Source organism: Macaca fascicularis, chromosome 12, assembly GCF_037993035.2.
Source record: "Macaca fascicularis isolate 582-1 chromosome 12, T2T-MFA8v1.1".
Classification (NCBI taxonomy): Eukaryota; Metazoa; Chordata; class Mammalia; order Primates; family Cercopithecidae; genus Macaca; species Macaca fascicularis.
The window spans coordinates 75,109,400-75,137,302 of record NC_088386.1 but is presented as its reverse complement, the minus strand read 5'-3'; the positions used below and the strand labels follow the sequence as shown (position 1 = coordinate 75,137,302).

Below are 27,903 nucleotides of genomic sequence, written 5' to 3'. Positions count from 1 at the left end.
AGTCACTACCACTTATACATTCCAGATTACAGGAAGGAAAAATGGAGGAAACACACCTTTCTTTCCAAGGGCATGACCTGGAAGTTATCACTTCCACTCATATCCCATTGGCCAGAACCCAGTCATGTGGACCCAGCTAGATGCAAGGAATTCTGGGAAATGCTTTCTTTAGCTGGGAAGCAATTTGCTGAGCTCATACTTCTAGTATTTTGGAGATTGGAAAGACAACTAGCAGTGCCTACCACAAGTACCTAGAGTAGTGCCTCACATGGAATAAATGCTCAGCAAATGACATTCTCATTAAATCACCTGGAAGATAATTAGTGTGAAAGGAATAGGTAAGGAGAAACGTTTTGCCAACTGTGACTTTTAAATCACTCATAATTAAGGATAGACCTTCCTAGGAAACTATGTTTGCATTTGAAAATTGCTCATCTTCTTGTAAATTAAAACACAGCTTTGCAAAAAAATAAGATCTTCTATTCATCCTAAGGAAAATAAGCTGCAGAAGTAATTTTTTTAAGTGTACTAGTTTTTATATGTAACAACTAGTTTCCCTTCTAGATCAGGAAACTCTAGTAGATTTAGAAGGAACCATGCTTGGTAAAAAAGGAAAGATACAAAGTAAACTGTTACTTATTATTAATGTAGAAATTCTTTTGTTGCACAGTTGTAAATTCTGTAATCATAATTTTGCTCCTGTCTACTCTTTGCATGGATTCAGTTTTAAGCTTTTGCCATAATTTGTATTTACATACATGGGACTGTACCTTTAAGGATCTATTTTCATTTTTCTTGGTTTGGTTTAATTGTTTCCTAAGGATATTTACAGTAACCTGCTGAACTTGGACAGTTTCATTCCAGGGAAAGTAGTTTATACTGAGCCCCATTCATGCTAACCTTGCCTAGGACAGACATTCTTACATTCCATAGGCCACAACTCCAGGTTGTCAGCCCCTCATGTGATTTGTCAGACCACACTGCTCCCCAGCTGGCAGCTCGACAGGTTTCAGTTGGCCCTGCTCTTTGCAACATGATGGGTGAACATGATACCAGCTATATTAGTTTGCTTGGGCAGCTGTAACAAAATGCCATAGACTTGCTTAACAAATTTTTTATAGTTCTGAAGACTGAGAAGTCCAAGAACTAGTCTTCAGCCAATTCAGTTTCTGGTGAGGGCTCTTTTCCCGGCTTGCAGATGCCCCCTTCTCACTGTGTCCTTCGATGTTAAAAAGAGAGTGCTCTGATATCTCTTTCTCTACTTATAAGGGAAGTAGCCCTATTAGATTAGGGCCTACCTTTATTACCTCATTTGACCTTAATCACCTCCTCACCTGGCCTCCTGGCCTGTCTACAAATACAGTCACGTGGTGGTTAGGACTTTAAAATATGAATTATGGGGGTAAGGGGGACATAAATACTCAGTCCATAATGCTGGTCTTTCTATCATTTATTATGGTATCCACAAAGAGTGAGTGTCTTTTCTAGTATTTTCCCTATGCCATTCTGGGCAACCTGCCTAAAATTTCCTATGGTGGAAGATTGCACTAGTGGCTTCCTAAACTCTCTTTTTCTAATGAGATCTCTGGTTTAATGTCAGTTTTTGGACCCACAGAATACCTTGGGAGTTATAAAATGTTAAGAAATTAAAACGTGATAAAATGATACTTGTAGAGCACTCTGCATTTTTCTTGCTTATATTATTTCTTGAATCCTCATGGTAATTTGGTGAGAATGATTGGGATGTTGCATTGGCTCTATTTCATACATTAGAAAATTGAAGTTTGGAATGTTCAATGATTTCTCTAAGGTCTTAGGAATAATAGTTGATTAACACTGAGATTCCATTCCAGGGCTTCAAATTTCTAAACCACATTAGCTGAATTTGGCTCTGGAGCCACTAAAATTTGGTTTCAATCCAAGTTCTGTCACTTATTAACAGTAAGTGGGCAAGTTACTTAACTCACTAAAATTTCTCAATCTTCTCTGTGACATGCAAATAATAGAGTCCACCTTATAGTGTTCTAATGAAAATCAAATTATATAATACATAGAAATAACAAAGCATCTGCTACATAGAAAAATGTTCAAAATTGTTGGTTATTATTTTTAAGCACATATCAAATCCTATTCATTAAATTTAACTCTGAATTTATGTTTTATTGGACTTTAGGGTAAAGTATTATTTAAATTATATGAGCTATTGACAGATCCCCAAACACTTTACAAGTTTATAAGTGTTATAAAATTTATAATATGGATTTTATTGAGATATGAGCATCTTAATTATCAACATCTGTCTCTGTGTATATTTATTTATATATTTATTCATATATATATTCATGCTTGGTCAAGCGACAGATTAAAGCAGTTAACAATTAGCAGATATTTTAAAAAGCTATCAGTTATACTTTAAGCAAGCCAGTGGGATTTTTTAGTTATCTAACTTTGGTATGAGGTCATTTAGTTATCTTGCTTTAGATTGAGGTCATTTTGTTCTCATTAATAAAAGAAGCTGTTTGGTATTCTCAGTTTTTAATCTCACACCAGTAAGCCAGTAACACTCAGTATATGCTAATAATTGTGATCAAAGAAATATTAAGGAAGCAAAGATTTAGCTGCTTGAAATTTGGTATACTGAAAAGCCTAATTAATAAAATTTTCAGTTTTTCTCCACATTAGCCAGGATTTAATCTCCATCAAAATACGTATTTTTCTATTAGTCTAATTCTACAAACCCAACATAAGAGGTCATTGTCCCATAGGCTTATGTCAACCATAATGACTGGAAGGTACTCTTTTAATGTTCCCAGATTTATCAGGTAATTTACTGTGTATGTCAGGATAAAGTAACAACATATATTTTAATTTGTTTTGCACATCATTTCTGATTCTCATATGGAAATAATTAGGGAATTTTATGCACTTCTAGATTTAATATGAGTGTGTTTATGGATATACAAGTAAGAGAATGTTCAGATTTCATAAAGGAGGTCAAATAAGTTTTTCTCAGGCAGAAGAAACTCTACCAAACCAAGAGTTAAAACACTTGATTCAAAGTTTATTAGCAATGTAAATGTCATTACTTCTGATTTGTGATCAGCTGAACAAACAGTGAAGGGCCACTGTGACTTTCAAGCTTTAGGAACAGAATCTAATGACCTTAAAAGGCAAAAGAACTGTTTCCCACTAGGTATGGAAGTGATTCAATTCTGAGCATCATCATGATTGGCAATTAATAATGCAAATGACTTGTGTTGATCCAAAATGGTTCTCAGTATCTGGCAACTATGAATGTGTATATGAGTGAGGTAGATTATAACAAAATTATTTTCATTCTGTGCCACATAGTCTCAGAGTGACTGTACACACATAGGCACCACACACATCCTCTAACCATCTTGATTTGGGAGGGCAAGATGAATGTGCCTACTACATTAGTTTGCTTTTGTGTATAATTGTTACAGTTTTAAGATATGGCTTAACTTGTAGTGTGTACTCAGAAAGGAGAGTTACTCATTACCTTGGACATAACTCATTTATTGCCCTTGTAACATATTTGTTTTCTTTTCCCAACTACCTCTTAAGAGCAGGGACCCTGTCTTAGTTAGAATGAACACAGGCACTGGTTTGTAGTAGATGCTTAAGAAGTATTTGAATGAATTTATAAATGAATTAGAGCTTCTGAATGGAAGTCTATAGTTCTTAAATGTGCAACATACACATTAATAATATACACATTATCTGAAGAATCTATCAATGTGCATATGGATGCACAAACACACATATACATCCCACATTCAGAGTACTGTCACTAGTTGAGGAAAGTGATTAATGTCTAAGGTGTCTAGCCAACAATAATAGCATATGATTATGTGATTAAGTAATCAGTAATTGTGAAGGAAGGAAAACCTATTTAGATACTTACTGATTGCATAATATAAAAAATGGATATATGTTAGCTTAAAAACATTATGAGAGTTAAATATTATCAGCCTATGAAGAATTGTAGAAAAGCAAACACATTGACATTTATTCATAGCCACCAGTATTTTTTTTTTTTTTAGTAAAGACAGCACAAACCAATAAACAATTAGTTTATTCATTGTTTTCCTTACTGTGGCCATAACTAGTATTCATATTATAATTTATTAGGAATACTGACACATAATTATCCAAACTTTTGTAAAAAGCCATTATAGTTTTTTCTGATAAGAATAAGAAGTTTTGCAATGTATAAGGTTTTAATACACCCTTAAATTAACTTTATTTTTCCCCAAGATTAATAATTATAAAGGAACATAGGTCCAGTTATCACATTTTCTACCAGAAACATACTGGCATGCATGGGCAATGTTTCTTTTTAAAGTAGATGCTGACACTATATAATTAGAGAATTACAATAATGGGTCTTACAGAAGGAAAGGAACTATATTCAGGTATACATTTGGCATATGCTATTAGAGAAATTTTATGTTTCAGTGTGAGATTTATATATCTGATACAATTCAACTTTATATCAAGTACTCTCATTAGAACTAGAAGTAGCTTTAAATGGAAAAAATAATATTCTGCCATCTCAGAAAATAGTTTTGGCTTATTCCCCACTAATTTTGACCTTAAAAAAGTGAGATCCCTTTAGTCCATTTGGGCCTGGGTGGCCTGCTTATTTTCTCATAGAGGGTTCTAAAGCTTCCTGGAAAGTCTTAGGTTTTACTCTATTAGCCCAATGTTACAGGGCTCTTCTCCATGCCATAAATACTCATTTGTGGATAATGATACTTTCTACTGCCTCAATATATTTTCATATTCAGTTTTCTCCTGGATTCTGGATTCTTTATATCTCATCTGAGGAATGCTTAAAGCCATCTGTTATGAGATTTTTCCTCAAACTTTCTCTAGCAAAAGGACCGGTTTTTATCATAACATACTTAATTAACACCTTGATCAAGGAGGTAAGCAGTGCAGCAGAGATTCCTGGAACAAGATGATCAATTGGACTTACCCTGTGTTTGCTGAACTGCCTGAATTTTATAAGCTTATGTGGATATGGCTTAGAGATGAGATCCAAACACCTCCTGCTTCCTGGTCTCTTCCCTGAATTACCTCTCTGTATTATCAGTATCTCTTGCCAGCAGTTTTCTCTGAAGTCATTAGAGACTATATTGAATTTATGAATCATGTTCAAATTTGTTAGTCATTAAATATTTGTCCAGAACTGGATATATGATTGTGTGCTTATAGAAAGATGCTCACAATATAATGCAGTAATTATGGTGATGTGGAATATCTATTACAGGAATAAAGTGAAGGAATACTTCATCCAACCTTAGTGAGTCAAAAAGATACTTCCTCTCTTAAAGATGCATAGAAAAGTCAGATTTATGACCATATAGGCCATAGTGGAATGACATGATGAAAGTGAAGCTCCATGGGCATGGGTACCCCAACTGTCTTGTTTAGGCCACATTCCCAACACCACACATAGATGTGGCTCACAGGCCCTAACCTTCAGGACATTATGTGTCAAATGGATAAATGGAAAAAAAGGATTTTAAGCACAAGAGTGATGTGGTTCACTTTGGATTTTTAGATATATTGTTCTGGCAGTGGCATGGGACATGGATCCAAAGAGATTAAAACTGGAGTGAAGGAGTCCAGTAATGATGTGAAGAGATGAGGGTCTGAACTAGGGCAGAAGTCAGTGGCAGAGATGGATTTGAGGCGTATTGGAGGGTTACAAATGTAAAACCTCGTAACTGTGTGCCTGTGGGAAGAAAAGGAGAGGCAGGGGGCAAGTGTTGTGGCAGAGTTTCCATCGTCTAATTTAAAGAATACGAGGAGAGGAGTTATCTAAGGGAAGAAACAAGTTAAAGTTTTTATGCAACATATTATCATTTAAATGTGTTCCAACCTTTACTTTTAAAATGAACCCATGAGGAAATTCTAATAGATTTTTAATGAAAATCTTGTAGCACTTTAAAATGTTTAACTATCCCATGGGCATTATAGCAGCACTGGGTCAAGAATATAAACTAAAAACATGGGTACCTCCCTTTTAAAAAAACAAAAGTCTTTTAAGAATACCAAAACACTTGGGCATAACTAACACTTATTCTTCATGCAGAAATTTTGGTAGAGAGAGAACTATATTAATTCTTTCCTCCCTTTTGCTTTCTTTTTTTTTCTTCTTGATATTCTTCCCCTGGGTCTGGCATTCTGCAGTAAAGTAGGCAGAATCAGCTACCACATGGAACCTCACTCCCAGACAAGTGGCCTTTGAAAGCTTCTCCTGTAGAAAGAAAAGCTTTCCAAGGAAAGGAGCAATGCTTGCAGGCCAATGAGAATTCCAAATAAATAGCATTTCGACTTCTGCTTCTCGGTCTGGTTTTAACATTTGGTGAGGGGCAAAACAAACCCAACCAAACAAAGCGCTATCGTTCATTTGAACTTAAAGTTCAAATTATGTTACATTTAATTTGTAATCAGATCATTATAACTATAGTTGAAACATATAATTCTGGTATAGTTAATATTTGTATGAAATCTTGTTTTTATTTTTTTTCTCACTTTTTGGCACTGACTACTTCTTCTACATATATGTTTTGTTATCGCAGGATGAATAAGTTTATTGTCATATCGCAGAGCAAATTCTCCCAGCCCAGATAAATTTGGCTTTCAGCATGGTTATGGGACATCCAGTTGGCAATACCCAGCAGGTATCTGGATATATAGAGCTGAGGCCTGGGGTAGAGGCCTGAGCTCTGAGTAGCAGTCATTGGCAGAGAGATGATACCCTGAGAGGCAGGGAGACCACCCGGACAGGATAGAGGGCCACCAGCAGAAGACAGATGTTTGCATCTGAGCAGCATCAACATACACGGAAATGAAAGAAGAAAGGCAGTTCGAAAAAGGGAAAACAATTTGATTAGAGAGACTAGAGGAGGGCCTAGAGAGAGAAATGTCCTAGAAGGCAGGGCTTTAAGAAGTTCAAGAAGGAAGGAGTGAGAGAGCAAGTGAAGCAAGGAGCTTCTCTCCTTAGGTAAAGCCCTGACTCCCTAACATCCCTCCTTCCTTCCCTAACTCTTCAGAACCTTAAGAGAAGGCAGTAGTTAGCTGTTGCTGTGTCCATACTTATAAATGTGCACAATCTATGCTATGTGAAGAATATAATTTCTTCAGTGTACAAGTATGACTTCAGATTAACTTCCTTAGTATTGCTTCCATCTAGTTTGTTTATAGGCTTTGTGGCTTTTAATTGTCTTTTCCTGTAAGTAGCTACAGTTGATTTGACTATAACGCAAGTGCTTCAATATTCATTATTTTAGTGGTTACCCAGCAGATTTTGTCATTGTTTACTCAGAGATATTTTTTAGCCCACTCTGCTCCTTATTCAGGATAGAGCAGATAAATATCTTGCTCAGAGCCAAACAGGGATACTTTAGATTCTGCTTCCATAGACTTTCTACTTTGTTATTTGCACTGACTCCTAAAAAATATTGAGAAGGATAAACAGAAAAGTTCATTTAATTGTACTGAGTTCATTTATTGTTCTGAGCAAGAACAATACTCCCTATCTGATTAGCATCACTTCTGATCTGTATTTTATCCACAGAAAGGTACAGTTTTGTTTTTCCCCAAATAGATTGTGGTTTACCTATGTTTTCCCTATTGTAAAATGCAGTTTGTGTGCAGGATTCAAACCCCTTAATCCAGGCCTGAGTCATACTTCTGTTAAAGCACCCTCAAATTGTTAATTTTTATTTGCCCATTCCTCATGAGTGAAGAGTTTGTTATGGATCTTAAACAGCATTACAGTAAAGGAGTGATTTTAAAAGTCGTTCCTTTTGGTTCACAGGATACAATTCTGTGGAAAGAGAAAATAAGATAGATATTATAATAATAATGCTATACTTTTTATCAAGTTGTGTCAGAGCTCATTATTAACCTTATTTTTATGGCATTTTGGCGAGTTTCTTTTTATTCTAGTTCTCGTATTCACTGAGACTGAAATGTAAAAAAATTAAGACTTTTATCCAAAGCCACATAGGCAGTAGATCTGAGTAACTTTGGCATTGCTGACACACAACTTGTCTTTTTCCTCTGAGCTTACTTAAAATATTTATGAAGCCCTTGAAAGCTTTCTCATCCGTTTTTTATTTTTCCCTTACAGAGTATTGATTTCTACTTTTTTAACTTCAAAAATTCACATAGCACAATTGTTAAAAAGTTCAAAAGTAACTTTCTTAAATTTAGCTTTTAATCTACATTTTTTATTTTTAAAAAGACCTAACTTTACAGCACATAATATAACTAATAAATACAACAAATATTCATCAATATTGAGCAAAATGATAAATTTTACTTTCGAAAAGTTTATTTTCAAAAAAAAAACTGAACCTATCATTTAGTTTTTTGTTTTTTGGTTTTTCTTTTTTCCTGATAGCTGCTGGCCTCACAAAGTATTTTTAGCATATCAGTTTGGTGTTTTGGCAAAATAAAAATTAAAATTATACTATTCCTTTCATCCAAGTCTAAGTGCTATTGCTTAAAATTTTTCTTCTGGAATTTTTCATGTGAAATTCTTGGAGGTTGAGAGAAGATCGTAATTCAGATCTATTAATAAAGATTAATTGCTGCTAGAGATATACTGTGAAATGCATATGCAAAGTCTGAAAAGATGTGTTACAGAAGATATGAATTCGCCATTCCTAAGTCACTTTCTTCAACTTTAAAATATCAACATTTATTATGTTAACATCAAATACTTGAGAACAGATTCTTGAAGTATTGACTAAATCTGAATTCTTGCTATAAGATTTGAAATACCTGAAAATCAAATACAATTGTGGAAATTCTACTACTTTATTATTTGTTCAATAGTCCTGGTAACTTTAATGATAGCCACATATTTTAAACAACTGATTATCTTTGACAGAGGAATTATACATGAGAGCCTCATTTAAGAATTCCCTTTATTCATGGCTGTTGTTTGTCTGCCCTTCTTTTTGGTGGTACAGAATAAACAGGGCTTAGTGGGAAGGAGAGGCCCGTACAGTCTAGCACACAGGCCTTGCACCCTCAGTCTTGGTGGTAGTATGGGAAGGTAAAAACCAAAATCCCTGAGTTGGAGGGGTTTTCAGGTCAAGCTTAGAAATAACATTTCCCTCCAAGCTGACCTCTCCTTCTGTGTTCTTTCTCCGTGACGGGCCCCTCCACCTACCCAAGCTGGAAGCCTTGCTGAATAGTCCACTGGATATTAGTCCTGTCTCCAATCAGTTATCAGTTATCAGTTATCATGTCCTCTTTTGTCTGTATTCTTTTCTCACTACCGCCTAACCTTCAGTTCATACTCAAATTGTCTGTCACATAGGTTACTACGATGCCTTCTGCTTGGACTCCTTAGCTCTATCAGCCTCTCTTTTCCCACCCAGACTTTGCCATGAGCTCCTCTTGCACATAGACATAATTTATTCTCCAAACACTGATGTTCGTAACTTGAAAGCTTCAGCATGGCATGCCCTTATTTAAAATCTGTCTTTGGCTCTTTACTGTCTTTAGGACAATTCTAAGCACATTAACCTGACTTATAGGACCTGCATTGGGGTGATCCCAGCTTACCTCTCCAGGAACATTTCTTACCCCAGAGAAAACTTTAGTCAATACTGAAAATCTTTCAATTCAGGACACCATGCTTATTCTGGCTCCAGGTCTGGCTTTATGTGTAGTTTTCTCAAAACATACCTGGATCAGTTCTTCCTCTTCTCCTGTCATATTCCCTTTTGCCTAGGTAAATTCTACTCTTCAGGTTTTCAGCTTGGACCTTACTCTTTCAAAAAAGTCTTACTGGACACCTATGAAAGAATTATGTACCCTCAGCATATCAGTATTTTTCCTATTGCCTCATTATCACTCTGTATCGTAAATGTCTGTGTGTTCAAGTGAACCCTTCACAAGGCAGTTAGCTCCATGAAGGCAGGGACTGAAAGTTTCTGGTCCATCATTATATACTTAACACCTAGTACACTATTTGGCTTTTAGCCATCATTGAAAGTCAGTTGGATGTTTGAATACTTGGATTTTTTTATTCATAAATATCTGAGAAGGCCAGGTATTATTTTAGAATTCCTAGACACCTCAAAGTTCTGTGCCTGAACATGGAAGCACAAAGTGGCTCCTGGTCCACCTCCTGTCCTGTTCAACAAGAAGGTAGACACCCTAGTCCTCACTGCCAACCTCCAACTACGTTTTCTGAAAATAGCCACCCTAAGGCCACTCCCAGGCCCACACAGGTGTTGCCCACCTCACAGGAAGGGATCTGGAAAAGAGACCTACACAGGACTTGGAAGTAGTCCGAGGGCCATTAGGGCATGGACTTACAGAATCCCAGGAACCCAGCATGTGGTCTAGAAGGAGGGGTAGGGAAGGCATAGACAATGTGGGCCGATCTCTTTGGCCTAAGAACTGGGTAGGAGGGTTGTGTCTAAGAGCTCTACTACAAGCAGGAGATGATCTGGACTTGTTCTAGAGATTGTACTCCTAGTGTATATTTGTGAAAGTGTAGCATTAGCAAGAACTGTCTAATATTGTGTTTGTAAAACCCCATCTGAAAATATGAATAGAACTTAAAGGTTGTAACTGAATCTTTGCTAACTAACCTTTTAATTGTTTGTATTTCAAGACCACATGACTCTCTGTTCTGTCGTGTTCTGGGAAGCAGTTTCAAGTACTGATTAAGAGCACAATGTGGAAAGCCAAAACAGGGCTATGAGTTGTGAGCTGGATTTTGTTCTCAGTTGTCCCTTTGCTGACTATGGAGCCCTGGGCAGAGTGCCTCATCTGCTGAATTGAGGTAATCGTCCTTCGGGCTTGCAGTGAAAGTATGTGAGGTTAGAGTCTTAAAAAGGCTTAGCTTAAGTAAATGCTCAATAGATCACAGTGCTGTCATCATCATCATAATCACTGTCATTATTTTTACAGCTGTTATTCCTCATTGTCCATAACTATTGTGATGACCTTGGGCAAGTCACATAACCTCTCAGAACCTCAATTTCTTCCTCCATAAAATGAGATGTTTGGAGCAGAGAATAACGAAGACTTTGTCCAGTTAAGAGCAAGGACTTTCTGGAGTTCTTTCTCTTTCAGTGTACACTGAACTTGAACTTGACCCCACAAGGTGTGTTTAAGTTGTTCATGGAAGTTAGCTACTATGCATGTAATATCACTATATATTCTACTTTAATCAAATGTGGTACGCAAAAACTGAAAAAACCTGGATTAAATATGCAGTTTATGAAACAAGTGTTTGCTTTATAGAAAGATTCATTGTAGAGTCCCTTTTACTCGCAGACTCTTCTAGTACATTAAAAATAAAATTTGATTTAAAAAAAGAGATTCGGTTTGTTTGCAACTTTTCAGAAACATATGCAGACATTTTTAATCCCTTTGAATCACAGAATCCCTTGTGAATTGATTAACTCTGATTCCTCTCTCTGAGAAATAAGCATGGTTGCAAATATTTGCATACAATTCCTGGACAGGGGGTGGTCCATGGATCCTAATTTAAGAATCCCTGGCATAAAGCCAAAATAAAGAGAAAACCAATAAAAACGGAATATGTTGAGGATATTATAGGCATTTCTAAATGCCAGCCTCCAAACACCTGGCTCTCTTCAGAATCAGAGAAACAAAGAGAGAACTACCATTTATTGAACGCACACTGTGCCAGACACTATGTTAAGCATTGTATCCTTCCCCTTCCAAATCTAAAAAAATACAGGTATTATTTCTGATGAGAAAATTGAGGCTCAGAGAATAAGCACTTCTGCAAAGTCTTTTCACTATTAAATGGTAAAAGCAAAATTTGAACTGGGGTCTGACTCTAAGGCTACATACACTATGATAAAAGGCCCTCAGTTCCTTCACATTTATTCCCAAGCCCCCAAAATTTTTATTAAAGAATAGATCACAGAAATGTACAGATTTTTCTGCCTTAGTGAACTCACAAAGGAACCAGCTTCATGTTGAGATCCCATCCTTTCCCCCTCCCATGTTCTGTGCCATCAGAGCTCAGAGGACTTGTAGGAATTGCATGTTGGTGTTGGGATGGGGCAGGGCAGCAGAGAGCTGAGAGATGATGGACTCTCTTGGCTGGACATGATTCAAAAGTTCTGATCCCCTACGTGCCCAGTAAAGTTTTCCAGCTGACATCTGTATTAAAGAGTTGTCAGCTGAGGAGCAGAGAAGTGTCCAGTCAGACTCAGAATACCTCATTTGCCAAGTATCACATGAGAATAGTGAGGACAGGCCCCATTTGGAAAAGACCTGCTTCTAGGAAGATTTATTACATAGGGGTCAAGTTGCATAACATGGGATATGGTCAGGATAGTCAACTCCTCCTTGACTCATTCACATTTCATAAGACAGCTAATCTCTTCAAAAAGGAGGGACTAAATGAGGAAATAAATGAAGGGCCTTATATGAATGACAGAACAACCTAAGTCTTATTTGGAATTCTTTCTTGGACTATGTCTATAACCTTGGTGCTATAAGCCAATATTGACCTTTCTTCATAAACAGCTTGACCCAATACTGTGCAGAAAGCACTGTGCTTTGCACACTTAAAGACCTTATATATTAAGGTGAGTTCTGTGTCCTCATGTTATAACCTGTGAAAACAGAACATTTGTGGTGATTTGGGAATATGCTCACAAATACATTTTTTGTTTCAAGTCATTTTAAGATATGCTATCTTATCACCTCAGCCTTCACAACGTGTCCTAGAAAATTATGCTGTTTTCACAGTGATATTAAAGGCACCGTGAGATTTGGTATTTGATTTAGATTTTCCTCATGATTTCCCACATGATATAGAACTGCTTCATAAAGTTACTTGCTGTGAAGTATTTCAGAGCCTTATTTGGCAGTAATCAAGAAGATACTACTTAAGAATGTTTAAGAGTAAAATATGCATATTTAGGAGTAACTGACATCTGATAAGCAATTTTGCTTTTATGCTGTGGATGGCACAAGAGATATTTTACTAGTGTAAAAATGATACCTCCTTATATCAGCAAGGCAGCATAACATAGTGGTAAAAGTATGGGCTCTAGAGCCAAACTACATGTGTTTGAACTGAACCCCAGCTCTGATGCGTGTCTTCTTCAGGATCTTGGGGAAGATATTTTGTCTTTCTGTGCCCTGTTTCCTCATGTAGAGAATGCAGGTAATAGCAGGTTCTTCCTTTACTGTGTTAATTTGAAAATTAGGTGAATTAATATACATAAGTGTATAGAACAGTGTTGGTGCATAATAAATGTTATGTAAGTGTCAGACATTGTTATACAAATGAGTAAAGATGACTAATAAACTCTAGGTGTTAGATGGTTTAGAAAATAAGTTAGTTTATCCTCAGTTTAGGATAAGTCTTTAAATAGAGTTTTTCTTATCTTGGTCTTAAGAAAGTTTTAACTAGGACCTCTGCCATTCCTTCCATCTTCTTATATCAAATCTGAATATCAATCAATGGCTTCACTGACATCTGTGGGCTGAGGATCTTCATGTACCTGTGAATAGAAATGTGTAGTAAGTTTGATAGATTTCAATTTGACAGATTGAATAAATACCATTTCTCACACATACTCAACATATTTTTGCCAAATGTATGTCAACCCTACTGTGATAATGAAATACCACTGTACTTTAAATGTTGCTAACTTCATAACAGCTTTGAATATGGTCAGTGAATACCGAGAGAAAAAATAACACTAATACTATGTGAGAAGTCCTTGAAACCATTTGATGCTAAAATAGTATCTTCACATTTGAAAATGCTGGAAAAGTGTGGTCATTCATTCATTCCAAATATGTATTGAGTACCTACCATAGGCCTGGCCCTGCTCTAGAAACTGGGAATAGAGTTGTTACCCTTGTGGAGATGATGTTTTAGTAAGAGGAGATAATGAACAAGTAAATGAGTAAAACATGGTCATTTTAGAGACAAATAAGTGCCATGAAGTAAATAAAACAGAGCAGTGTAATAGAGGGAGGGGGCTCACTGAGGTGATAACTGAGCTGAGGCACAACTGAAATGGGAGCAGCGAGTTTCATGATGAGGGAACAGCAAAGGCAAAAGCCTGAGATAGAATGAATGTGATGTGTCTGGGAAAGAGAGAGGAAGGAAGCTTAGATCTTGGGGGCTGGGGAGGAGAGGCAGTACTCGGTGAGGTTTTGGAAGTAGGCAGGGGCTTAATTAAACATGTGTTGACTATAGGCCATAGCAAGGGGTCTGATTTTATTCCAGGTGCTGTGGGAAGCTGTTCCATTGGAGTGACATGATCAGATTTGTATTTTTAAACAGTTTGCTTGGCTGCTGTGTGAGAACCAAATGTCAGAGACCATAAGTGGTCCCAGAAAGATCCCTTAAGAGCCATAAGATCCCTTAAGAGCCCTTAAGATCCCTTAACTGCAGTTCAGACAAATGTTGGTATCTCAGACTAGTATGTGACAGTGACATGGACGGAAGCAGGAAGATCTGCAGCCTATGTTGGAGGTGGAGACAACAGGACTTCCCAATAGTCTGGATGTAGGTGGAAGCTAAGGAGGAATCAAAGAGTCACATATTTTAAGGTCTTGCTCAAGTCCTGCCTTCACAGTGAAACTTTCCCCAGCTCTTCTAGCCCACTTTTGTCTCTCCTTTGATTGCAGTGGCTGTTGAGCTGACAATATGTGCAAGGCATTGTTCCTGGTGCTTAGAATACATTCGTGAATGAAACAAAGCTTCCTGCCCTGTGGATGTTATGATCTGTCCTGTACCACTTCTATATCTGTGCCACTAATTTACATTAAATTTTATGTGTCTTTGTATTAGTCTCTAATTGTTTTTGGATATATTATTTTGTTCTCTAAATAGAAAAGCACCTTTAGGACCAGTGACCTCAGTTTTCAATTTACTATAATGTCTAGCTTAGTGATGGTGGAAGCAAAAGTAACAGTGAAAATATGTTTGTGTTTTTTCCCCCCACAGATAGCTTGTTTCTAGGTTTGCCTGCTGCTTTAAATAAGTAAACTTGTGAAAATCCAAAATTGCAATTCAGATGACTAGAAGGGCCATAATTTTTTCATTAAAAAAGATTATGGGCCTGGCACGGTGACTCAGCGCCTATAATCCCAGCAATTCGTGAGGCTGAGGCAGGTGGACCACTTGAGGTCAGGAGTTCGAGACCAACCTGGCCAACATGGTGAAACCCTGTCTCGACTGAAAATACAAAATTAGCCAGGCGTGGTGGCTGGTGCCTGTAATCTCAGCTACTCGGGAGACTGAAGCAGGGAGAATCACTTGAACCCAGGAGGCGGAGGTTGCAGTGAGTCGAGATCACACCACTGCACTCCAGCCCGGGTGACAGAGTGAGACCCCGTCTAAAAAAAAAAAAAAATTACTCACTCAAGAGTTACTCTAAAGTAACAGTTCCCCTCCCCAGTGAATGTTATTAAAAATTTGTCAACAAGTCATTATGCATTTGTCAGGGGGATTCGGATGCAGGAACTGAAGCTGAAGAATCAGAAGCCATAGTCCATTTAAAATTAATCCAAAGTGAAGACATGAAAACTATAATTTAGAATTGTAAATTAAAAATAAAATTATTTCTGAGTGTTCGAATATGTGGACTTTATAGTCCATTTTCTACATTTACAATTTATAATCGATAGTTATAAATTAATTCTTTAACCAGGTCACATTCATCCTGGCAATGAAAAGTAACCATTCGAATACACAACTAAGTTGACTTCAGAATATGGCTTTCTGAGTATGTCTTAAAATATAAAAAAGAAAACAAAAGTCACGGCTTTATGTTTTGCAAGGAAGACTGAGTGTCTTCATAAACACTCATAGGCTATTGACTCCTTTTCAAGACCCCTTATAGTAGGGTTGGCATTGAGGTGCTATTGCTAATGCAATGCTGTATCTTACACAGCTGTCCTGCAGGTTAATTAAGCTTTTGAGCTTAATTAATTAAGCTTTTGACTATCCCAGGAATTATTATTTCCATGAAAAATGCTTCCGGATTCTAGAGTACAGCCTTTAAGCCAAAATTAGGAACATACTTCATTTATAAGAGGTCTTAAACTTGTTTCTGTAATTCTCATAATCCATGTACTCTTTGAAGATGATCATAATTATCAATGAGCAATAAAACCTTTAATCAGGTTGTATGCAGCAGCACAGTTCTTATATTAAAAACACAGATGCCCTTCCCTTACGCCTACATTCACTCAACACATTCATTAAGTGCGTTCTCTGGGCAGGGCCCTAGACAAACAGCAGTAAATTAAATCTGGTCTCTAAGCCAGAAGAGCTTAGAACTCTTTGGGGTAGAAGACACATGCACAAGTAATACACAATCAACAGTCTTAAGTGCTGTAATGGAGATGTAAATAAAATGCATTGCAGGTTATCAACAGTCTTAAGTACTGTAATGGAGATGTAAATATAATGCATTGCAGATTCTGAGGAAAGCAAAATGCTTTCTTCTGAAAAAAGAGGGAAGGCTTCCTGGAAGAGATAGCATTTAAAGTGTCACTTGAAAATGGAGAGAATTTAAAAGGAGACAAAAAGGGAAGAGCATCCTGGAAGGCATCACGGCATGAAAAAAGTGATAGAACTCAGAAAGTGTGTATGTACAAGAACCAGCTAGTGCTTCATGCAGTGAACATTCCTGTAGCAATTACCAAGTGTAAGGCAATGCCTAAGGGGCCAGAGACAAAAAGAAAAATAAGATATGGGGCCTGCCCTTGAGAGAGAATTTGGTTTAATAAATCTTATAAAGTGTGAGAAAACAGTTTTCATTTAAGTTTGAGGATAGTGTTGGATGCTGAACTGTGGCATTGGAATTGGATTCTATGGTGATAGTAGTAATAATGCTCACCATTCACTAAATCCTTCAGTTCTCTAGCCACCATGGTAGGAATTTACGTGTATTATTTCCTTCAGAGCTCCTCAAGAGATATGATTACTATTTTATTCCTGCTTGTCAGCTGAGAAAATTGGGGCTAAGTCAATTAATTTATGTAATGTTTCCTAGCTGGTGAGTAACAGAGATTTAAACAGGTGTATGGTATTACAAAGCCTGTAACTCACTGAGGGGAGCCGCAGGAGATGTTTGAGTAGGATAATGATTGATTTAAGCTGTTCTTCTTAAGAATTCATTTGAAGGCCGGGCGCGGTGGCTCAAGCCTATAATCCCAGCACTTTGGGAGGCCGAGACGGGTGGATCACGAGGTCAGGAGATGGAGACCATCCTGGCTAAAAAAAACTAGCCAGGCGAGGTGGCGGGCGCCTGTAGTCCCAGCCACTCGGGAGGCTGAGGCAGGAGAATGGCGTAAACCCGGGAGGCGGAGTTTGCAGTGAGCTGAGATCCGGCCACTGCACTCCAGCCTAGGCGACAGAGTGAGACTCCGTCTCAAAAAAAAAAAAAAAAAAAAGAATTCATTTGACTACAAGGGTAATATAATGATAAAGGAATTATGCTTGTGAACAGCTAATGAGGACCTAAATGAAGGTAATGGCAATGGGTATGAAAAAGGAAACGAGGTGACAGATGTCATAAAACTAACTAGATTCAGGGACAAGGAAGAGGGAGAAGTAATATACAGCTTCAAGTTTTAGAGTCTGCATGTGACGAAGTAAAGACCAGCAGAGAAGAAATATCCTTTAGGGAGTGAGGTGAGGGGATAGGGGCAGGGAGGCTGGGATAAGTAGTTTAAATTTGTACAATCAAACTTGAGGTGCCAATGGGATGCAGGTGGGAGGGAAAATGCAAAAGTTGAGGTTAGAAATACAAAAGCTGAGCTTGGAAAAGAGGTAATTTAGAAATGGGATTATATTCTACCAGTGGTAGAGAGGTCAAGGAGGACTGATAGAGGCCTTCAGAACCCTAGTTTTATTTTGCTAGAGAAATCATAAGCCAGATTACAGTGTTTATAAAGTGAGGGGATAATAAAAAACAAAAACAAAGGAAGGGTTGGCTACTCTAAAAGAAGTTAAAAGGTAAGAGCAAGTAGTTGGTAGACTAAGACACTAACAAGAATGAAGCAAGTTTTGTTTCCTTGAGAATGGACGGACTAAAGAAAGATGATGATTGATAGGGTAAGGTCTTATAGAGAGGGCAGGGCTGCATTAACTCAAGGTGATGACTTAGCTAGGTAAGAGATGCCTGGTGCCTCCTTTGGATCCATCCAAGCTCTTCTCATCTTTTAGATAACCACTTAAATGTCACCTCTCTGTGGAGCCTCAGTCTCTCCTGTAGTTTTCCCCATAGAGGCTTAAGTGTTCCTTATCCCATTCTCCCACTGCTCTTAGTACATACCTGCACTATGGACCAGTGGTTCTCAAACATCAGCATGTTTCAGGTCATGTAGGGGGCTGCCTAAAACACAGATTACTGGGCCTCATCCCCAGCATTTATGATTCTGTAGATCTGGAGCGAGGCCTCAGAATTTGCTTTTCTGACAAGTTCTCAGGTGATGCTGATGCTGCTGGTCTGAGGACCACACTTTGTGTACTACTGAACTAAACTGAAAATACGTGAGGTGTACAAATAAAGAGCCTGGGAGTTCAAGGATGCACTAGTATTCCAGATCTGGAAATGTTCTAGAAAAAATACTCCAAGAATCAGTCATGATTTAACAGCAGGTAAGAAAGAATGAAATACTTCTTCATGAAAGAATGATATTTTGAAGAGGCCATCAGCATAATCTCTACAGAGCAGAGGTTTCTTAGGGGAGAGCTATCATAGATGAAGACTTTTTTTAAGTGAAAACCACAGCCATGACTATAATTATACTGTAATCTTAAGGAGTGCCCAGTTGTTATTTGGAGGGAAATAAGTATAGAGCTAGCATACTATGTTTCATTTAGAATATTATTTTGTTATTATTCATAACTTAGATCATTGAGACTGGAAAAAAATGTACCATTTTTAAGAGCTGGTTTTATAATTACCATTTTGTCTGCTGCATCTAATTATTCATTTAGGTTTACCTGTCCCTGATAGTTACTGTCCAAATCTGACATAAGCAGATATACTAAATCTCAGGACTTGGATAAATATAATTTTTTCTGTACGTCACTAAAGTGTTAGCTGTGGTTAGCAAATGTGCTAAGTTGCACAACCAAAGGTGCAAAATCCTTCCTGACATTTGCAAGCTTCAGTCATTTCAAGTTTCTTTTATTCATTCAAATGCCCACTAAGCTAACTCATCAGTATCAATGACAATCAGCTTAGCATAAGCAAAACAACCATTCAGTCATAGCCACACTGTGTAACATGGATATATGAGATACTTTATTATGACAACATGGTCAGATGCCACTAGATGCAAAGTTAAATTAATTAGATATGAGAGTAAATAATAAATCATTTTAGTTCCAAGCATGTATAACTTCAATTTTACCATAATACCCCATATAACTGAAATTAGGTTTCTGAGTTGAGATGTGTAAACACACCTATTAATTTTATCAACATCAAATTGACATCTGCTCTAGTCTTTTTGAACTATATGAATCTTTATTTAAAACCTAAAAATCCATGGGAAAGGAAACAAATCCTTCAGACCTAATAGAATGCAAATAAATTATTCTAGTCTAACAGAATATAAAGTTTGTTGTGAGAATGCATTTCTCTTTGAAATAAAAAGCAATTTTAAAAGATATAGTTGCCCACCTAAGGGGGAATAATCCCTTGACATATAAGTGATACTGAAAATTCCAAATTGTTGGGATAAGTAGATATTTTGAGAGAATTGAATTGCTTTGTTAGAAGGGAGATATGGGTGTCAGTTTTCTTTATTTCCATTTTACCATGACAGAGTGGTAGTTTTTGAGTAGCTGGGAGATACTCAGAAAAATTACGTGAAAGAAAGCCACTTGTCAGTCTTTTAGGATATATTTGGTTCTGTGTCATCAGAAGGTATTCTGCCCTCTCCCTGGAATCAAGTTGCAAACACGATCCTCAATAGTAATTAGAGCTAAGCGGCAATTACAGGACGTATGATTTGTTCAGAAGCACTGCCTGCCGGCTGTTTCCTGGCACCACATTTCACAGGAGCACCAGGTTGAAATGATGGAATTATTTACTTTTAAATGTAACATCTCATACAATGTTCAAATGCAGACGTGAACGTGGACTGTAACCTTAAAAACGAAGGTAAGCACTGCTAACTGACCCACATTTACACCTTAAGGAACTTTCTTATGAAATATGTGACAAAAATATAAAACAGGTCAAATGAATTTCAGAAAAAGATAAAAGCATCAGAATTAAGACAAATAGAATTTGCTAATTTTGCAATTCCTTTCTCTAATATTATCTTGATTTTCCTAGCCCGTTTGTATTTCAGTTGTACTATTGAACCACTGTGCTAACTATAATGATGAGGTAACTGATTTCCCACATTTCTTTAAGCTTTCAAAGTTTGTGTCAGAATAACTACTAGGTAAAAATGAGATTCATGTTCAATCCAAGTATGTTACAACTCTCTCTCCTTTTTAACTTCTTTTCAGAAAGTATATTTAAGCTGATGATTATACATGTCCAAGAATCCACATTCAGATGGACAGAATAGTGGCTGGTAGCCTGTAATCAAATTGAGTGACGTGGGTGATTTACACTCTTGTCACATGATTTTTATGATAGGCACCATTTCAAGTTTTAATGTTCCATCTAGTTCACGTCAAAGCTCAATGGTTTCATGTTTGTTTAGACCCTTGGGCATAGAAATCTCTCTGGAAACCAGGTAAGTTTAGCTTCTCAAGAGGGAGTATTGTCTGTTATAAGAGTAGGTATAATTTGTATGTATACAATAGTTACTTGTGAAATTTTCATTTCTATTTTAATGTTATCACTTTATTTTCCCCCACCTTTTATTTCCCCCACCTTACTCCCCACCTTTTTTTTTTTTTTTCAATTTTACCATTTGTAAAACATGAATAAATATATTATTAGAAAAGGACTTAGGAACTCTTGGCACAGGAAGATGTTTTTATCTCATAGTCTCCAGTGGAATTTCAGGTGGTTTGAAAAATATTGAAACAGCATTGACTTCTTTTATTCTATCTTATTCATGGGTTAGAAGTATAAACACTGAGGGTTCAGTGGACTTGCAAAAATGAATAGGTTAAAGCCAAAAATGCATTAATTTTTCCAAGGTCCTTGAGACGCTGATGTGTGACCTCTTGGCAGACAATGTTGCTCAGTGGAGTTATTACATACCTGATTTAGAGAAGATATTTTCTAGTGCTAGATTGATTGTGGCCTTTGTTTTCTATGTTTGCTTTTCCTAGAATTATGTATCCTAAGCATCATTTTCTTCATCAGAAAAACATGGGATGATCATAAGCCATGTAAAGTTTAGAAAACTACTTATTGTGGTGTGTGTAAAATATATGTAAAAAGCTACTTAATACATGTAAAAGCACCTTGTGCTCTCCAATGAAATGGTATAGTATTTGTATAACCCAGGACACAATGATGAATTTCTGTAAAAATATACCATAAAATTCTATGGTGCACTCGAGTTTCTAACTTGTCCCTCTCCTTCACATGGAAGGCAGATACCATCGTGGGAGCACGTAATAAAAACAATCCTCAGTTGTTGCAACTGAAGTGACTACTGGAGACAGAACTAGAGATATGGTCTAATTTAATTGTTACATCTTGTCACAGGGACAAACTTGACCTGATACTACAATAATCTTGCTATTAATCTTTTGATTTATAGAAGCAAATATTGAAAACCAAACCAATACAATGTAGTTTCAAAATAAGGTAAATGACAAATTTTATGAGTGCTTTCTAGTTCCCTGGAAGTATTATGGTGGGAGCCAAAGACAAAGAGATGAAAGAGACACACAGATAGGTGCACCGATGTACAGAAACACAGAGAGACAGAGACGGGGATGTCACATACAGGAGAGAAACAGGAGAGAAGAGCGGCAGAAAAGACAGGTGGGAAAGAGGGAAACTATGGAAAACAGTGATTAGAGAGAGTTCGAGAATGTTGGTGTTAGAGAAAAGGAGACAGAGATACAAGTCAATCAAAGTTTGGAAAGTTGTAGAGATTGTGCAGTTTTGGAACTTCGGGTTCTTTTGCATTTCTTTGAGCTGGAAGCATGCTTTCTCAAGTTAAATACATTGAGCACCAGTTCCATTTTTATGAATTGTGTACTTCCCTTTGGTGTCTTTTAAAGCAAAGGGAGCTTAACAGTCTGTTTGAAGTTCAGAAGAGACCACTAGTTAAAACAAATGTCTTAAAAGAAAATATTTCCATTCCTTTGTTGCCTTATAAAGCAAATCATTGAAAAGGAAAATAATGAGTGCTGTGTGAAATACTCTACTTTCAGTGGGACTTCTTAGGAAAAAGTCATTATGGCCTTGACTTTTGGTGTTCATTACTGGGATAGGAGGGAATCATTTGGGGAGCCAAAATGAAATTCCATATAAAGAATATTATTCCGATTTTAAAAAGAAGATCCTACCATTTGCAGCAACATGTATGAGACTGGAAGACATTACGTTAAATGAAATAAGCCAGAAAAAAAAATACTGCATGATCTTTTATATGTAGATTTTTTTTAATGTCAAATATATAGAAACAGAGAATAGAAAGGTGGCTATCAGAGTGTGGGAGAGAGGGGAGTATGGGGAGATGTAGGCCAATATAGGCAAAAGGTAGAAAGTTGTAATTATACAGGATGACTATATCTAGACATCTAAGGTACAGCATGAGGACAGTAGTTAATATTATTTTGTATGTTAGAAAATTTCTAAGAGTGGATTTTAGGTACTCTTACCACACACACAAGTAACCAAGTGAGATAATGAATGTGTCAAATTGCTTTACTCTAGTGATCACTTCACTATATATATGTACATCAAAATATCACATTGTACACCATAAATTTTATATGATACTAAAAAAAGAACCTGACAGTCAAATTGTAAAGCAAAAATTTTGATGACTATGTTAAAAAAAAAAAAAAAAAGAAAAGAGAAAGAAATTTCATGTAAGAAAGACTGGTACAAAGTCAGTATAACAGTACAAGAGTAACATGATGCACAGGACCAAGGCAGCCATTTATGATGAGTCCCTTCACGTGTAGAAAATGCTTGGGTGTTCATTGGAGATATTTTGCACATTGCTAGTGCCCCAGAAGCTGCCTACCTGACTGAAGCAAGTAGTATCAGTTTCTAGGATGTCAGGACAATGGCAGAGTTTCAAGAAGCCAGGCCAACTATCGGCCCAATCTGTTAAATACCCACTAGAGACCTTTTGGAGTACAAGCATTCCCTGGGTCACAGAACATTCCATGTTTCTCAGGAAAAGGGTGAGCTCACATTGTCTTCCAGTTGCCCACAGCAGTGTTTGAAGAACTTAGATGCTCTGCTTTACTAGGTTGTTCCTGCTCGTGCAGTTTTTGCTCCACTCCATTTTATACAGATTTCTGTCATACAACGAAGAGGTGAAAGGGAAGAAAATAATTTTAGGTGTAAGATATTAGGAAATTTCAAACAAGAAATTGCTACTAATTCTAGTCCACTTTGCAAAACTAAGCCAAACGCACTGCTCTTTCTTCCTTCTCCAGATCATCCCTCACCATTTTTTCCCATTGTAGCTCCAATTTTACCCCATCCTCACAGTCTCTGCTCGCTCTGACCCTGGCACGGCCAGATCAGGCACCCCATACCAGGTTTCCAGGGGGATGGAACAGGGGCTTTCATGCTGCTTGCACAGCAACCTTGGCTGCCAGATGGAAACCATCTCTGCCACTCCTGGGTGAGAATGGCTGATTTGCTGATGGAGGACCAAGAGTGGCCTTTTCTATGATGGCCACCATGGCTATCATACTTTACTAGAATTTGTTATGAACACTCTATAGTGCATTATGATTCTGGTGACCTTGGGATACCGGTGCAAAAAGGGTTTAGAGCAGTTTTTACTGTTTCTATTTATTCCAAAGTTGTGCTTTCTGGGATTTTATTACTTTTTGTTGTTATTTTTAACATGGGCAACTGCTTTTGAATAGCTATGAAGTGTTTGGTTAATATTTAAGCTAAAGAAACCTTTTTTCTCTGCCAAGGCGGGAGTAGAGGGCACTAGCAGAGCAAATATTAACTCTGTTTTCTCAAATTGAACAAGCTTGGGGTGGGGGAAATACCCTTTTAAAAAGGATAATTTATATAAACCACTATTCTTTTCTTTCCTCTCCTTTTGTTCCTTAAATGCCACAGCCTAGACATTGAAAGCAGGAACTGAAATTCCCTGAAACTAGGAGAAAAAAACATTAGGTGCCCTAGAGCTAGAATTTATAGCAGCAGCTGGGTGCACTGACCTCAGAGTTGCTGTATCCAGATCCCTTTAGCCTGGTTCTTAGTGTGAACTGCAGAGGAGAGGCCTAAAGACAGAGCCAGAGGTCTAAATAGGCCTGCTGCTTTGATCTCAAATAGAAGGTCAGTTGCCATTACTTGAAAAAAATGTGTCTTCTCAGATAGCATTTTTGTTGTGATTCTGATAGTACTTCAGTATAAAAACCACCAACACAGATGTGAGTATGCCTCCTACCATGAGGCTATTTAAATTAGTTATATTGATCTGAACAGTGTGGTTAAAGCATAGTTGTAATGAACTTTGTTGATCTCTTTTTTTCCCCATTGGGAATATTAAAAGAAGTATTTAAAATGAGGCATTATACTGGGGATTCCAAAAGCAGGGAGGGAGCGAGGGGGGACAAGGGTTGAAAGCCTATCAGGTACTATGTTCATTACTTGGGCAACAGGATAATTAGCAGCCCAAACCTCAGCATCATACAATATACCCATTATATAAACCTATACATGTACTCTATGAATCTAAAACATACATATATATAATACATATATATGTGTTTTATATATATATAATAAAATAACATGAGCTGTTATAATCAATTTTGTGCTGTTTTTTAAACTGGAAAGAAATGTTGGCTTTTGACCACACTGGCTTTTCTTTCATTGAATTTCTCCCATTAATCATGTTGATAAAACAGTAAAATTAAAATTTCATTTAATTAAATGAATACTCTCTTTAAAATTTCAGTCAAAATTAAAAAAGAAAACACGCCAAATACTAATCTTGAATTTTTTAAGAAGGTAATGATGACAATACATGATTCCTGTACATCTTTGATTGCACAGACTTAAATATTCAAAACAGTGTTCATGGGCACTGAGCTCTAGGTTTGGTTCTACCATCAGTCAGGTACCATGGTAGATTAAGCTCTCCAAATCCCATTTTTGTTACACAAAATGAAGGGTAGATTCCTAAATTATGCTTACCTCTAAAATTTTATTAAACATAATTCTTCTAGAACTATTCAGTGACTTGAGTAACATTGTTGTACTTTTCCTGGGAAAGGTTGTATTTTTTAGGGAGGTTTCCAAAATAAATGATAGTTCTGCACTGCCATTAGGTCGCTAGCATGCTGTAGACTGCCATCATAACTGCCAATTGTTAGATTTTATAGACTCAGAGTTCTAGATACAGATTTTTCTCTTTGGCATCACTAGAGTCTGTGTTAGTCTCCCCTATTCACTTCCTAAATTCAGCAAGGAAGCATCAGCATCAGGGACAACAAATAGTTCCTCTGTTTGTAATAGAAAGAGGCTTCAGACTTCAAGAAAGGGTCTTAATGCCATTTAGAAGAGTCACCAGGCAAATGTAGCTCAGGACCATCACCCCAGGTCATTTTGCCAGTAAATTTCATCAGGCACTGTGACCTCCCAATCCGTTCTCGACCTCAGACAATTTTAGTAAAGCCCTGTCTGGAGATAATTTTGGCTTCTCCAAAGACTTAGTAATTTAGAAACTAAGCACATGACATTCCCTTTTGATAAGTCAGGTGTTTAAAAATTATTGCAGAAAACTTGAGAAAGCATTTGTTGGAATACTGTTTTTTCTTCTTTCAATTTCCTTTTTTTTGCATGATCATGCTTAATACTATTGAGTTATAAGCTGAGAAACTACGATAAAGCAAAAATATTTTAAATTCAGTTTTAACCCTGTACATTTATTTAAATTCTTAAATTCTCATACTTTTCAACGCTGCTTTGAAAAAGGATTGCAGCCAATGAAGTAGATCACATGTTTGACCAAACTATAGTTTGTACAGTATAGCAAATAAATCTTATCCATTTTTTTACAACACTTAAATGTAAGCAATTCAGTCTGTGGGCAAGATATTCAGGTATAAATGAATCACCAGTTGGCTGTACATATTCTATTGCCACAGCATCTGAAAAGCCATCTGTTGCATCTCGGTGAAAGATTCATTGTTTTGTGTAAAAGCTGGCATATTACTACAAGACCCAAAGGACATTGTGGCTTTAAATCCCTCATGATGTGGCTTCTCTGATGTTTTTTGATGCAGCACTTCATTATTGCTTATCAACTTCAGTGCAGTGCTCAGAAGGATTTACTTTTAAATGTAACATTCTGCCAGGCTGCTGCCATGGTGGCTGCTGTCGGAGCTCTTTAGGGGGAACCCTGAGCTTCCCCAAGGGAAATTCAGGCACGTAACTGCCAATTGTTAGATTTTATAGACTCAGAGTTCTAGATATACATTTTTCTCTTTGGCATCACTAGAGTCTGTGTTAGTCTCCCCTATTCACTTCGTAAATTCAGCAAGGAAGCATCAGCTTTAAAGAGAAATTTTATTTGCTCACAAATCATTTTGAGCAAAATCAAGCTGGCAGTGGAAAAAAAAGAACTCAAAAAGCATCATCGTCATCCTAAAACTATACAAACTTGGCAGTATTTGAAGACATTCTTATTGAGAAATTTTGCCTATATTTGTCGAAGCATTTTATTAGAATTAATAGCATTGACTACATTTTTAAAAAATTTGTTAATTTATAACATACAGAAAAGTGCACATAAGTGGGCAGTTGAGTGAACGTACACAAATATAGCATACACGTGTAGCTGGCCCCTAGATCAAGGAAAGAACATTTCTGGCATCCTAGAAGACACTCTGAATGCCCTGTTTTAGTCATCTCACCCCCCACCTCATCCCATCCTTGCTGTGAGGAGAGCCACTATCCTAACAGAATAAATTACTTTGCCTGGTTTTATACTTTATATAAATGGTATCATACAGCATGTACTCCTTTATTTTAGTTCTTTTTTTCAATGTTATGCTTGCAAGATCTATTTGTTGTTGCATGTAAGTATGTGCCATTTGCTCTCATCACTGTATGTCATTGTATGAATGTTTCATCGTGTGAACATAAAAAATTATTTTCTATTGTTGATAGATTAACTGCCTAATTTCCAGTTTGGGGCTATTATGAAGAATATTGCTATAAGCATTCTCGAACATATCATTTTTGTTAGGTATATACCTAGAAGTGAAATTTCTGGGTCATACGGTATGTATATATTCAGCTGAAATAGATATTGCCAAGTAGTTTTTCAAAGTAGCTGTGGCAATTTACACTTTAATATAGAATTCTAGTTGCTCTGTATCCTTGTCGACACTTAATAATCTTCATCTTTCTTCATCAAATTGAACCATTCTTGTGGATATGTAGTGATATCTCATTGTAGTTGTAATTCACATATTCCTAACTACTAATGAAGTTAATCACAATTTTTGTATGTTTATTGGCCATTTTAATATATGCTTTTGTGAAGTGTCCAAGTCTTTTGCCCATTTATCTAGTGTTGTCATTTTCTTATTGATCTGTAGGAGTTCTATATTCTAGATTCAGGTCCTTTGTCAAAAAATTGTGAATATCATCACCCACTCTGTGGACTGCCTTTTCATTTTCTTGATTGTGTCTTTTTCCTACATTCTTATTAAGAGAA

At 36.8% G+C, this 27,903-nt stretch overlaps 1 protein-coding gene and 1 long non-coding RNA gene across 28 annotated transcripts in view; both read left to right on the top strand.

Annotated features, from left to right (window-relative positions):
• ZNF385B (zinc finger protein 385B) overlaps positions 1-27,903 on the top strand; it is a 423,448-nt gene that overhangs the window by 281,895 nt on the left and 113,650 nt on the right. For 2 of the 27 annotated variants that reach the window (XM_065525710.1, XM_015432446.3), the window contains exon 1: positions 20,018-20,207. The exons of 23 other annotated variants lie outside the window; for them this stretch is intronic. The gene's annotated coding sequence lies outside the window, so the exon portion shown is untranslated. Of the gene's footprint in view, positions 1-20,017; positions 20,208-20,725; positions 20,797-27,903 lie in introns of those variants that run through there. 2 more of the 27 variants (XM_074009545.1, XM_015432448.3) reach the window with 1 other exon arrangement.
• LOC135966437 (uncharacterized) lies at positions 10,682-11,390 on the top strand. Its single transcript, XR_010579755.2, has 2 exons — positions 10,682-10,852; positions 10,981-11,390. It is a non-coding gene; the product is annotated as an uncharacterized lncRNA (long non-coding RNA).